A 13,264-nucleotide genomic window follows, 5' to 3' on the forward strand; every position below is an offset into this window, starting at 1 on the left:
TTTGCTGTCCATTTGGATGTCGTCTCCTCTGGCCCAACCGCCCACGTAATGTAACTATGGTTGCTGTTGTTCCGAGTCGGTGATGTGTAAAATTGTGGCTGATGCCAGGTGCTAATTACTGAGGGGGAAAAAAACAATAATTTATGTGTTTAATAAGAGTACATTGACACCTTTAAAATAAATGTAATGTAAAAACTGTAAGCCAAAGAAGATCCCCGCTAATTGGGAGAGTGGCCGTGCCAGCAACCTGAGGGTTCCTCGTTCGATCTCAAGGTTCTACAAACCTATTCATGTCCGTTGTGTCCTTGAGCAAGACACTTCACCCATGCTCCTGATGGTTTTTTGGTTAGTTCCTTGCATGGCAGCTCCCGCACTCAGTGTGTGAATGTGTGAATGTGTGAATGTGCAAATAGTGTCAAAGCGCTTAGAGTACTTTGACGGTAGAAAAGTGCTATCCAAGTATAACCCATAATTGCTGGGTTCAAGTTCCAAGACCCCCGGCAAATACCAAAACAGGCCCTTAAAAAGGCCTATCTTCGATACATAAAGCAGTGTTTCTTGAACAAAGTGCTGAGGCCAATCTTTAGGCTGCAAGCATCCCCTAAAGGGCCGGCAAACACCTGTGTTTCTCAGCCGTGGTACGTGTGGTCTGTAGTGGAAAAGTTAAGCTATGAGGTCAAAAAAGTTCAGAACCCCTGCTCTAAAGCATGTCTATTCTGCTGGCCCGAGGGACATATCCGACCAAGGAATGACACTATACCGACCCGCTGGTTTGGTTCAAAACTTGGAAGACAAACATTTTTGCAGCAAATTCCTAAAGCATTAGTGTGCTCATGTTGTATAGAGCAACTTGGACAACTTTAAACACACTAGCAGGTCTTCGCATTTGCAATTCAACTTTTGCAGAACACATACAACGCTGAGATCCATACTTTTGATTTACATAATTAAGGTGTTCCTCAGGTGACCCCTCTAAGTGGTCTCCTTTTTGACAAATTATTTTTGTAATGTGATTTATGTATCCAAGGTGTTGCAGTAGTTTGTCTACCTCCGATGCGGTAAGTAGTCATTTGTTTAACATCTTTAGTTGTCCTCATGGTTTTCCTCAGGGTTTATTTTTAGGTCCTCTCTTTTTCATCGTCTGGGCTATTGAACCACCATGGTGGCCCATGAGTTCAATTTAAAAACTTGTGAAAGACTCAAATTTTTGCAGCAAATTCTTAAAAAAAAACTGTAGGCTGTCATAGAGATGGTTTTTCTGTCACAGCACGGATTCGAACCCAAGATTCTCCGGCTGCAGGTTCCCACACTCTTTCTGCCAGCATGCCAGTACACACCCTCGCAAACGCCCGGCGCACCACGACCACGCTTCACCGCAGCTGCAAGCTGCCTGTCATCAGAGCACCTGGCAGCGATCAAAGGGACAGCATAAAATCCAGTCACTCCTTGGATCCTGCGCTGGAACGTCGTTAACTCTTGTAGTAAGCATTTACGTCTCTGGCTTCCCTCTAGTTGTCCTCGCCTCTTTCGTGTTTTGCCTTTTTGCCTCGTTGACTTATGTCCCTTGTCGTCCTTGCAGTACCCGCCTTGTTTCCTGTGCTCGAGCGCTGGATCTCGACCTCCACCCGGAAATTGGACTGCCTCCCTCGATCTTCGATCACTCGCCTGGACTCGGACATTGTTGCTTGCCGCCTGCCCTCGACCTCCTGCCTGTCCCCGGATCTCCCTTGTGCCTACCCCCTAGGTCAGATGAAGGTTTCATCCATCCCGCATGTACAACACCCTCCTGAATTATTCACATGGTTAACTTTACACTTAATCCTGCAACCAACACTTAGAGTAGCTACCATGAATTGATTAACGTGGACCCCGACTTAAACAAGTTGAAAAACTTATTCGGGTGTTACCGTTTAGTGGTCAATTGTGCGGAATATGTACTGAACTCTGCAAACTACTAATAAAAGTATCAGTCAATCAATCAATCAATACACATCCCACACAATCATCAAAGGTTACAATAAACCTGGTAACCTTAAGTCTTTTGTGGTGTTGTCTCCTTCCAGCCCTCACGTACATAACATTTTCACTAGCTTTTTTGCAGAATGTCCTAAAAAACAGCAGAGCGCTCCTGTAACTCTGACCAATAATGGATAGACCCAATAAAAATAGACCAAAATCAAATGTCTACTGCAGACTACACTGGTTCTTTGTCAAACACAAAATTAGACTACTAGTGAAGTAAGAAATCTGGCAATTTAGTTGAATATCCCTGCTCTAAAGCTTATATCACAGTTATCAAACATAATTTTAAATGCAGTCTTCCATATATAAACAATTACTGCTGTAGAGTATACAGTATGGTGGGCAATTGTATCATTTGTGTAACATGCAGTTACACAGCATCACGTATTGCTAAAGCGTCTTCATGCTGGAATATATTGAGTGAATTGACTTGTAAAATGGCTTCCTCTGCTGGATTCATAGCTGCAGTGCTGTTTTTTTTCCCTTCTAATTGAGACGGCAAACCACTTTATATTCGAATTTACACTTATTTCATAATTCTGGCTAAAAATTATGTGTACAGGTAAAATGTCCCTCAAAATAGAATAGTGAATTTAGGATTGTTTTCTAACGCGTTTCATCACATTTTATCTTAAAAATGTACATATTTCTTATGTCACCTACAGAAGACAGGAAGCAATTTTATGTTAAGAAGTATGTCTTTTGGTAGCATCTTCATCCTGAATCATGTTATTTTATTTTGCGGAATTTGAAAAAAATTGCAAAATACCTGCCAGGAGAGAAAGAGTCGAATCTTACGGAAAAAAAATCTGTACATTATGTGTTGTACACTTTTTATACACTAGTGGCTACAATGCGGCGCTTAAGAGTATCCATATCGTAAACACGGACATGTAGGCCCGCTTCACGCTCGCAGAGGGTATACAAGCTCTGCTACGGACACGGGCTCTCAAAAATTAAAAGGAATAGAAGTTAAGCCGCTAGTATTCTATTTGGCATCCTCTGCTACTGATGTTTTATGGCTGAAATTGTACCTTGAGTTGAGTTGAATTGTTTGTGAGAAAATGCTGAAAGAACTTATAAATACTTTATTCGTCTTAAAGAGCTATTCACATTTCCGGCAGGTTTACAAGGGGAAAGGTGGGAGCACAAATATAATACGCGTGATTCACAAAAAAAAGAATATAAAGTGATTAAAATGTCATAACAAGCTTAAGAAAATAACCACGACAGGTGAATAAAGGGAAACAGACTATATTGTCTAAATGAAGAGTTCAGACGCGAAAACCGATAAACGCCATTCCACGGATTTTGAGCTGTAAATCACATTTTGTGCAAAAGACACTTATTTCTCACATTTCACTGTTGAATATTCAGTTTTGCTTCAGATACCGTCAAGAACCCTGCTGTATTTGTGGCACAATCAGACAAATCCATCAGACCAATCAGTGCATCGAAATTTGATGACGTCATCCAAATTCAATGCCTGAGTTTGCTTTTTTTCGTGTCGGTTTTGCGATTATTGTAACTAAATTAAAGCATAAAAATAAGTCACTTTTTTTTAAATCAGTGAGTGTGTGGTGCCGTCGCCTACCTGCCGTAAAAAGAGACGCTGTCCTGACAAATCTGAGCGGTCCATGAGCAAGAAAGGTCGGCACAGTGTGGTTTGGAAAGTCCCGTCTATTGCTTGTGTATATAATGTATAGGATATGTGTGTAACCACTATTCTCTCAAAGAAAAACTGAATCGAGTGTTTATTCTGCTCTTGGTGCCTTGTGATGCAGCTGTCAATGTCATGATGTCATGATGCAAGTCAAGTCAGGTCAAGTCAATTTTATTTAAATAGCACGTTTTTACAACAACTTTTAAATTGAACCAAGTGCTTTACGGGTTAAAAAAAAAAGCATAGAGCAACAGAAACCGAAAACAAAAAAAAACATAAACAATGAATGAGCTGAACAAAATAGTGCTAAAATCAATACGGTACAAGGGGTCGAATAAAAAGTAAAACATTTGCTGTATAAAAATCATAGTAATATAAAGTGCGACAAATAGAAAAATAAACTAAAGCGAAGGGGTTTGGGGGTAGGACTAGAAAATGGTGGCCTAGTGGGCAGACTCAGCTCGAGTCAAAGGCCAGCGAGAAGAGGTAGGTCTTAAGAAGGGTTTTGAAAACCCCCAGGCTCTGGGCTGACCTAATGTGGAGGGGAAGGCTTTTTTAGAGCTTAGGGGCGGCAACGGAAAAGGCTCTGTCCCCTATGGTCTTTAGCCTGGATCTAGGGACCGCCAACAGCAGTTGGTCAGCTGACCTTAGGGCTCTAGACGAGGTATGATGATGGAGAAGCTCGGTCAGGTATTTTAGGGCCAGACCATTTAGGGATTTAAAAACGATTAAAAGTAATTTAAAATCAATGCAGTAACAGACAGGGAGCCAGTGGAGTGAGGCCAGGACTGGGGTAATGTGCTTGCGTTTTTTTGGTGCTGGGGAGGAGAGGGGCAGCCACGTTTTGCACAAGCTGCAAACGGCGGAGTGATCCCTTATCAATACCAACGTACAGTGAATTGTTGTAATCTAGCCAGTGTGTGATGGTGTGGATAGCAGTCTCCAGGTCGCTCTTGGAGAGATAGGCCTTGGTCTTTGCTAGGTTTCTGAGATGGTAAAAGTTGGTACTAACCACTGAGCTGACCCGTTTGATGAATTTGAAGGCACTATCGAAGATCACTCCGAGATTTCTCACGGAGGACCGGATGTTTTCACCCAGAGGACCTAGAACACTGACAAACGAGACTAGAGATGTTTCGCCGAAGATGATGATCTCGGTCTTGCTCTCATTAAGGTTGAGGAAGTTAGCACTCATCCATGCTTTAATGTCAGTCAGACAGTCAAGCAGTGACTGAAGTGCGACCTGTCCTGTGGCCTTAAGAGGTAAGTAGATCTGAACATCATTGGCATAACAATGGAATGAAACATTGTGCTTGACCAGGATTTCACCTAAAGGTAGTATGTACAATAGGAAGAGTATGGGACCTAGGATTGACCCTTGAGAAACACTACAGGTAAGGGGGTCCACCAAGGAGAGAAAGTCTCCTAGCTGCACAGATAAACTCCGGTCAGTTAGGTAGGACTGAAACCAGCTTAGGGCTACACCTGAGATGCTCACGTACTGCTTCAGTCGTGACAGTAGGATATGTGATCCACCTTGTCGAAGGCAGCTGTGAGGTCTAAAAGCTTTTTTTCCTTAAAAGTAAGTCAATGAAATACAAAGCAATCATATACAAAACAATATGCTTTTAAAAAATTAAGCGTACCAAATTGTTCATAAAAAGTCAGGCTTTTGTCCGCTATGTCCAACAGTCAGAAAGTCGTCTTCTCTGTAAATGATGAATTTGCGAGGGCCAGGTTAGTCATTTTGGTCCATTTCAACTGAAAATAACAATTTACAAATACAAGCGTAATAAATGTCAGTGAATATTTCACACCAAAAGCACAAACACATCGGCTTTAACTTTACCTAGTTAGCATTATCATTCTGTTCACTTGTGTTGAGGTTTATAACTACACAAATTGAGTTTGGACTACTTTTACAACATGTAATAAAGTAAATAGTTCATATTTCATGTTGTTTACCTTCATTACACTTATGTGCTGCTTCCTTTATTTCACATTTATCCAATGAGAAGTAAGCGGCTGAGGTTGCGCTTCAAGTCCGGCTTCATACTCTTCTGTATATATGTTTAAAAGAGTCTGTCCACTCATCTTTAATGGCTGTGCCATGTTGGTGGATGTCGGTAGGAACTGGGTCACGCTGTCGTATACGCCGATCCACAGCATCCCAAACATGCTCAATGGGTGACATGTCTGGTGAGTATGCTGACCATACAAGAACTGGGATGTTTTCAGCTTCCAGGAATTGGGTACAGATCCTTGCAACATGGGGCCGATCTCATCACGGTAGCATTGTGCATTCAAAATTACATCAATAAAATGCACTTGCATTCATTGTCCATAACATACGCCTGCTCATACCACAACCCCAATCCCCTATGGAACACTCGATTCACAACATCATCATCAACATCATCAACATCATCAAACCGCTCTCCCACATGGCGCTGCACTTTCTGGCTGCCATCTGCCCTGAACGGTGAAAACTGGGATTCATCCGTGAAAGAACAACTCTCCGACGTGCCAAACACCATTGAATGTGAGCATTTGCCTGCTCAAGTCCGTTACGACAACAAACTGCAGTCAGGTGGGCGGTATAGCTCGGTTGGTAGAGTGGCCGTGGCAGCAACTTGAGTGTTCCAGGTTCGATCCCAGCTTCTGCCATCCTAGTTACTGCCGTTGTGTCCTTGGACAAGACACTTTACCCACCTGCTCCCAGTGGCAACCACACTGGTTTAAATGTAACTTAGATATTGGGTTTCACTATGTAAAGCGCTTTGAGTCACTAGAGAAAAAGCGCGGTATTAATATAATTCACTTCACTTCACTTCACGGGTCAATCCCCAGATGAGTACAACAAGCATGTAGATTAGCTTCCCTTGGGCAGAAATATATTGTTTTTTTGTATTGCTCCATTTGTAGTGCAGTAATGTTTATTGTCATTTCTGTGTTATTACTATCTACTTCACTAACTAGTTCTTTTTCGCACCATATTTGTACATATTGTATTTGCTGATCTTGTTGATGTAGTTTTTGTTGTTGTTGTCTCTCGGTCTTATCTCTCTCTTGTCCCCTCAATTTCCCCCTCTGTCCTCCTTTTTTTCTCTCCTTTTTATCCTCTCCTGCACCGGTCCTGCCGCGCCAAATATTAAATAAATCCATTTAATAAAGTCAAATACAAATAAGGCAACAAGAAAAGTATCCTACACTTCTATTTTGTGAATTACATCTGTTCAGCAAATATGGGCATCTACATCAACAATATGATTTGTCTGAGTTGTTGGATAGGACCAAAAATGTTATGGCATTTGAGGGCTGATCTTTTCTGCAAATACAGAAAGCTTGTGAGCTAACTTCTGGGGCTGGCATGAGTTGACTTAGAGTTTAACATCAAGTTTGAGCTTTGCAACTGACTGTATTGTGTACCGTATTTTTCGGACTATAAGTCACAGTTTTTTTCATAGTTTGGCCAGGGGTGCAACTTATACTCAGGAGCGACTTATGTGTGAAATTATTAAGACATTACCGTAAAATATCAAATAATATTATTTATCTCATTCACGTAAGAGACTAGACTTATAAGATTTCATGGGATTTATCGATTAGGAGTGACAGATTGTTTGGTAAACGTATAGCATGTTCTATATGTTATAGTTATTTGAATGACTCTTACCATAATGTTACGTTAACATACCAGGCATGTTCTCCGTTGATTATTTATGCGTCACATAAAGCAGTGGTCCCCAAGCTTTTTGTCGCTGCGGACCGGTTAACGCTTGAAAATTTGGTCGGGGGGGGTTTCCCCATAAAGAAATACAATCATGTGTGCTTACGCGCTGTATCCATGCAGACTGTCTTGATCTATATTGATATATAATGTATATATTGTGTTTTTATGTTGATTTCCTAATTTTAAAAGAAAATATATATTTTTTTTTTATTTCTTGTGCGGCCCGGTACCAATTGGTCCGTGGACCGGTACTGGGCCGCGGTCCGGTGGTTGGGGACAACTGATATAACGTACACTTATTCAGTGAAGTGAAGTGAAGTGAATTATATTTATATAGCGCTTTTCTCTAGTGACTCAAAGCGCTTTACATAGTGAAACCCAATATCTAAGTTACATTTAAACCAGTGTGGGTGGCACTGGGAGCACGTGGGTAAAGTGTCTTGCCTAAGGACACAACGGCAGTGACTAGGATGGCGGAAGCGGGAATCGAACCTGCAACCTTCAAGTTGCTGGCACGGCCACTCTACCAACCGAGCTATACCGCCCATTCAGCCTGTTGTTTACTATTCTTTCTTTGTTTTAAATTGCCTTTGAAATGTCTACATTTAGAGTTGGGTTTTATAAAATAAATATCCCCCAAAAATGCGACTTATAGTAGAGTGCGACTTATATATGTTTTTTTCATTCTTTATTATGCATTTTCGGCAGGTACGACTTGTACTCCGGAACGACTTATACTCCGAAAAATACGGTACTTTTACTTAATTTTGGGTCCTCGTGGTTCCATTTCTTCCTCTCGCCCTAATTACCTCAATCTTCTCTAATGCATCACACTTGGTCTCAATTGTCTCCTCTCCTCCAAGAGCATATTTAAACCGCCTCTTTTTTGGCCTCATGTTGCCAGGTCATTGTTGTTCATTGTTGTTGCAAGCCCCAGCCTTTATTTGAATGTTCCTTTATTTTTCTTTCTTCTCACTCTTTTTCTCCCAACGCTTTGAGGCCTCTTGCGTCACATCTTTGTGCATTTGGGGCTTATTCCTGACAAAATTGTTGTCACTGACACTTTAGACTGGAGGCTCGGGGCCAAATCTGGCTCGGGTATGACACCCCGCCAACCGCGTGTTCAGTTCCGAATATGGGACAGACCTTAACATTTTTGCAACAAAAATTAAATATAATAAAAACACTATAAGCGTTCCTATTGCAAAAAAATTATTTATTCAAAATGAATACTTTTTTATTAACATTGGGTGCCAGTTCTATGATTAACTACATCCATCCATCCATTTTCTACCGCTTATTCCCTTTTGGGGTCACGGGGGCGCTGGCGCCTATCTCAGCTACAATCGGGCAGAGGGCGAAGTACACCCTGGACAAGTCGCCATCTTATCACAGGGCCAACACAGTTAGACAGACAACATTCACACTCACATTCATACACTAGGGCCAATTTAGTGTTGCCAATCAACCTATCCCCAGGTGCATATCTTGGGAGGTGGGAGGATGCTGGAGTACCCGGAGGGAACCCACACAGTCATGGGGAAAACATGCAAACTCCACACAGAAAGATTGAACCCAGGAGGGAATAAGCGGTAGAAAATGGATGGATGGAACTACTCAGGACCTTCGTATTGTAAGGCAGACGCACTAACCCCTGTACCACTGTGCTGCCCTGATTAACTACATTCCTCCATAAATTATATAAACAACTAAAATATTTGTTTATATTATTTAGAAGATAACTTTTTTTTTTTATTATTACCAAACATTTAATAAAGTAAAATACAAATAAGGCAACAAGAGAAGTGTCCATCACTTTTCTTTTCTAAAGTGAATCTGTACAGCAAATACGGGCATTTACATCAACAATATGATTTGCCTGAGGGGCTGGACAGGACAGATTTTTTTAAATTGATAAATACATGAATATTTATTTATTTGAAAAATTGTATTAATTCGTGAGGTTTTTTTTAATTAATTAAGAATTGATACAAAATGGAATCGTGATTCATTCAAAAAAAAAAAAAAGTTTTGACACCCCTACTATTTGGCCTTTCTTGACTTGTTGTTGATCTGAGATATTTCTTGACTAGTTTCAGTTTGCTAAACGCCCTTTGTCCACCTGCAACAGTAAAAAGTAATTTTATGATATGAAAGTCAGTGTAAAACTCTCCCAAATTCTAAATAGGCATTTTGCATTCTTTTTGTTGTCAGCTATTATGGTGTATTTCATTTTATATTGCAATGAAAACCAACAAAAACAAAACATCTTTGAATGTTTTGTATTTAGGCTATTCAAATGACTCTATAATAACACATTTTACAAAACTACACTGAACACATCATGATAATGTAACTGACCTTAGTCAGATGCTCATAATTAATCAGTTGTAACAGAATTGTGTGACTAATAGCCAGACATTAACATAAATGACAGTAAAATAAGCACACCCTTATTGGGGATTCATATTGCTGAAGTTGTCTGACCAACGGCAATGAGTGGAAAAGGGCAAGCGACTGCTGTTGATATCACAGATGACAAAGAGTTTGTTTGGACCTGGTTTGTACAGCAGAAAATTAACTGTTTTTCTAGGTCTAAGTTTTTAATTCATGTTTTTGGTGTGTTACGGCCAATAATAAACAGTTTTGCTCAATAAATTGATTGTTGGAATTCCTGTTCTTGACAGACTTTACAATAATTGAACAGTGTTGATGAACATTGTTTTATCTGTTGTGTCCGTTTGTTGTTACCTGTCACTCATATAGTTGCATTGCGAAACAATACAGAATTATTTGATATGAGTTTATTTTGTTTAGAGTTCAGAATGGATTTGAGTTTGTGCGCGCCATATTTGCTGTGCGCTGTGGACACGTGAGCAGTGCATACTTTACAGGACACGTAACTCCTGTCCTCCTTCCCAACTGTTTTCCTATGTACGGACTTATGCTTTTTGGGGGGCATCCTAACCCTGCTGGTGGAGTCCGCAGTGAATGAATGGATAAATAAATATCAATACAGTTCATATGTCTAGGGAGTTAATTTACTGTGTCCAGCCACCCCCCACACTTGCAAGAAGGAAATGGATGGATGGGTTCACATAATTTACTGAATAAGTGATATAGTATTAGTCATTCTTCAATCAGGTTGAATATTTGTATCAGTAACCCTTTGCCTTGTACTTTGTAAACACTTTAAGTTTGATTTTTTTTTTTAACTGGATCATATCAATACATTGTTTGACTTATTTTCTTAATCCATCCCATAATTTCATTACACATACTGTATTGTTATGTTTAAGATTTTAATTGTTGTGTTTGCATACAGATATTTCAAATTATATTTTTCTCAAAGATTATTTTTCTCCACTCCTGTTGAGAAGAATTGTACATCTGAAGAAGTGTAAGTGAAAACAAAACCCATTCACCCATTTCTACCGCTTGTCCCTCTATGTCAGGGGTCACAAACGCGGTTCCCACGGGAACCAGGTAGCCCGTAAAGACCAGATGAGTAGCCCACTAGCCTGTTCTAAAAATAGCTCAAATAGCACCACTTACCAGTGAGCTGCCTCTATTTTTTTAAATTGTATTTATTTACTAGCAAGCTGGTCTCGCTTTGCTCGACATTTTTAATTGTAAGAGAGACAAAACTCAAATAGAATTTGAAAATCCAAGAAAATAATTTAAAGACTTGTTTAAATAAATTAATTTATTTTTTTACTTTGCTTCTTATAACTTTCAGGAAAACAATTTTAGAGAAAAAATACAACCTTGAAAATTATTTTAGGATTTTTAAACACATATACCTTTTTACCTTTTAAATTCCTTCCTCTTCTTTTCTGACAATTTAAATCAATGTTCAAGTATTTTTTTTTTATTGTAAAGAATAATAAATACATTTTTTTTTAATTCTTCATTTTAGCTTCTGTTTTTTCGACGAAGAATATTCGTGAAATATTTCTTCAAACTTATTATGATTAAAATTCCCAAAAATTATTCTGGCAAATCTAGAAAATCTTTAGAATCAAATTTTAATCTTATTTCAAAGTCTTTTGAATTTCTTTTAAAAAAAAAATTCTGGAAAATCTAGAAGAAATAATGATTTGTCTTTGTTAGAAATATAGCTTGGTCCAATTTGTTATTTATTCTAACAACATGCAGATTGGATTTTAACCTATTTAAAACATGTCATCATCCATCCATCCATTTCCTACCGCTTATTGCATTTTGGGGTCGCGGGGGGGGGGGGGGGGGGGGGGGGGCTGGTGCCTATCTCAGCTACAATCGGGCGGAAGGCGTGGTACACCCTGGACGTTCCATAAATTATTTTTTTAACTTTTTCAAAAAGATTCGAATTATATTAGCTTTTCTCTTCTTTTTTTTTCGGTTGCATTTTGAATTTTAAAGAGTCGAAATTTAAGATTGAAGATGTTTCAAAATGTTATTTTCATTTTTTTCCTGTTTTCTCCTCTTTTAAACCGTTCAATTAAGTGTTTTTATTCATCATTTATTCTCTACAAAAAAACTTCCGTAAAAGAAAAAAAATGTACAACGGAATGACGGACAGAAATACCCATTTATATATATGTGTATATATATATATATATATATATATATATATATATGTATATATATATATATATATATATATATATATATATATATATATAGTGTGTGAATGTGAGTGTGAATGTTGTCTGTCTATCTGTGTTGGCCCTGCGATGAGGTGGCGACTTGTCCAGGGTGTACCCCGCCTTCCGCCCGATTGTAGCTGAGATAGGCGCCAGCGCCCCCCGCGACCCCAAAAGGGAATAAGCGGTAGAAAATGGATATATATATATATATATACATATATATATATTTATAGGGGCTGTGAATCTTTGGGTGTCCCACGATTCGATAATATATCGATTTTCTTCGATTCCATTCGATTCTCGATTCAAAAACGATTTTTTGCCCGATTTAAAAGGATTCTGTATTCATTCAATACCTATGATTTTAGCAGGATCCACCCCAGTCTGCTGACATGCAAGCAGAGTAGTAGATTTTTGTAAAAAGCTTTTATAATTGTAAATGACAATGTTTTATCAACTGATTGCAATAATGTAAATTTGTTTTAACTATTAAACGAACCAAAAATATGACTTATTTTATCATTGTGAAAATATTGGACACAGTGTGTTGTCAAGATTATGAGATGCAATGCAAGTGTAAGCCACTGTGACATTTTATGTTTATTTTTTATAAATGTCTAATGATCATGTCAATGAGGGATTTTTAATCACTGCTATGCTGAAATTATAACTAATATTGATACTGTTCTTGATAATATTCATTTCTGTTTCAATACTTTTAGTGTGTTCTGTATCGTGTTTGTGTCTCCTCTCAATTGCTCTGTTTATTGCAGTTCTGAGTGTTGCTGGATCAGGTTTGGTTTTGGAATTGGATTGCATTGTTATGGTATTGCTGTGTAGTGGTTTGTTGGATTGATTAAAAAAATAAAAAAATAAAAAATCTATATAATTTTTTTTTTTTTATGAAAAAAAAAACGATTTTTAAAAAATTTGAATCGATTCTGAATCGCCCAACATAAACCATTCGATTCGTATTCGAATCGATTTTTCCCCACACCCCTTATATATATATATATATATATATATATATATATATATATATATATATATATATATATATATATGTGTGTGTGTGGGGGGGGGGGGGGGAAACATCAATTCGAATATATATATATATATATATATATATATATATAACATTGGTAAATTGAGCAAAGTGGCTATGTCTGGCAATTTAAGCGTATCAAACTGGTAGCCATTCGCATTAATCAGTAC

This window comes from Nerophis ophidion, linkage group LG04, assembly GCF_033978795.1.
Source record: "Nerophis ophidion isolate RoL-2023_Sa linkage group LG04, RoL_Noph_v1.0, whole genome shotgun sequence".
Lineage (NCBI taxonomy): Eukaryota > Metazoa > Chordata > Actinopteri > Syngnathiformes > Syngnathidae > Nerophis > Nerophis ophidion.